We start from the raw sequence: 1,773 nt of genomic DNA, 5'->3' as shown, positions 1-1,773 counted from the left end.
GTTTAACCTACCTGTGCATGTTTTCTTATCTCTGAAGTGAGAATACTAATAGTGCTCAAGCCATAGTTTCATGGTGCAATTCCAGTGAAATAGAAACTGTGCTTTAGCAGGAAATGAGACAGGAATCTGCATTTTAGGGAGCATCCAAGGAGAGTGGGTACAGATGCTCCTCTCTCCCACAAGTTGAGAACCACTGAAATATACCATAGATGACATGCCTTGGCCATGTGGGCATGTGCTCCTACGTGGTCTGTTTTTCTCATCTGTTGGAATCCCCAGAGCACAATAAATAATAAGTGTTTCAATTAATGAATGCATGAACAAGCATCTTCTTTAACCACAGGCCAATATTTTTCATGCCATTATTGGTGGTGTTGTCTTAATTCTGTTGTATTCAGTCAAATATCTGGATAAATGGGATTAATTTTATATTAGGAAAGAGAGCTGTTTTTTTATTTGTGCATGTGTGTATGTCTGTGTTTGTACGTGTCTCTGTGTGTGTGTGTGAGTCTCTGTGTGTATGTATTTGCAATAAGTTGAAACATTTGCTGTTTTGACTTTGGTGACAATATGTGTAGGTTCCCAAGAGTCCTGAGGCAGATGATGGACCTACAAAGAGTGGGATAGGGGAAAGTGTTAGGGCACAGACACCGATTTTCGGCTGGGTTTGGATTTCAATTCTAGCTCTACCCCTTATGAGCTATGGGTCCTTGGCCAGGTGACAAAACCTCTCTGAACCTCCATTTTCTTATTTGTAAAATGGAAGTAATAACTGCTACCTCCTGGAGTTGTTTTAGTCATTCAGTTATTCAACAAATATTTGAATGCCTCGTGGTTGCTGGGCACTATCCCAGACACCAGGGATACTGAAATGAACAACACACACAAAATCTCCAGACTAATATAACTAAAAATGCTGTGGGAGAGGCTGAAGACAAACAAGAAAATAAAAAATTAATTTTAGCTAGTAGTAAATGCTATTAAGAAAATAAAAAAGAACGGTGGGATAGAGTGACTGAGCAACTTTATAAGGGGGTCAGGAAAGCCTGTTTGATGAGGTCACTGTTCCTGAGAGCTGAACAAGAAAATGACACAATGGTGTGAAGATCTGTGTGCCCCAGGCAGATGGAACAGCAAGTACCAAAGCCATGAGATGGAAGAAGTCCGATGTCTTTGAAAATGTGCAAGATGGCCAGAGTGGTTGGAACAAAGAGATGGATGTATATAATGAGCTGGAGAGGTATGTAGGGCCAAACTTGCTGAGTCCTATGGACCAAATTAACGATTTTGGTCTTGATCTTTAGAGCAACAGGAAGTCAGTGAGGGTTTTTAAGGAGCTAGTCCATACATATTTATTTTGGGAAGGGGGATTCAGCACTAGAAATGATGAAAATAACTAGAAGTGAAGAAAATGACTAGAATCCTTGCCTGGAAATTACAATTCTAGTGGAGGCCACAGACAGTAAACATGTTAACAAATAGATACACTGTTTCAGGCACTGAAAGAACACTATGACAAAAGTAGGAAAACATGGTAGAAAGTGACCGAGAAAGACCCCTTAAAGAAGTGGCATTTAGGGTGAGACATTTAGTAATGAAAAGGAGACAAACTCTGCTGAGATCTGGGAGAGGTATTTCAAAGATGGAAAACTACATGATCAAAAGTTCGGAGATGAGTGTGAACTAGGCGTGTTTGAGGGCAGGGAGAGGACCAGTGTGGTGGGGACAGAAGCGACAAGGGAGGGCATAGTGATGCATGTGTTTTAAAAAGAT

At 40.6% G+C, this 1,773-nt stretch overlaps 1 protein-coding gene across 1 annotated transcript in view; it reads right to left on the bottom strand.

The window, feature by feature from the left end:
* Window positions 1-1,773, bottom strand: part of LOC105808235 (putative uncharacterized protein C3orf49) — a 23,047-nt gene that overhangs the window by 2,162 nt on the left and 19,112 nt on the right. The gene's annotated exons all lie outside the window — the stretch shown is intronic.

The sequence above is a fragment of the Propithecus coquereli genome, unplaced genomic scaffold, assembly GCF_000956105.1.
Source record: "Propithecus coquereli isolate 6110/MARCELLA unplaced genomic scaffold, Pcoq_1.0 Scaffold1, whole genome shotgun sequence".
In the NCBI taxonomy this organism is placed as follows: Eukaryota; Metazoa; Chordata; class Mammalia; order Primates; family Indriidae; genus Propithecus; species Propithecus coquereli.
The sequence above is the reverse complement of the archived record's forward strand: the minus strand, read 5'-3'. Positions and strand labels throughout refer to the sequence as shown.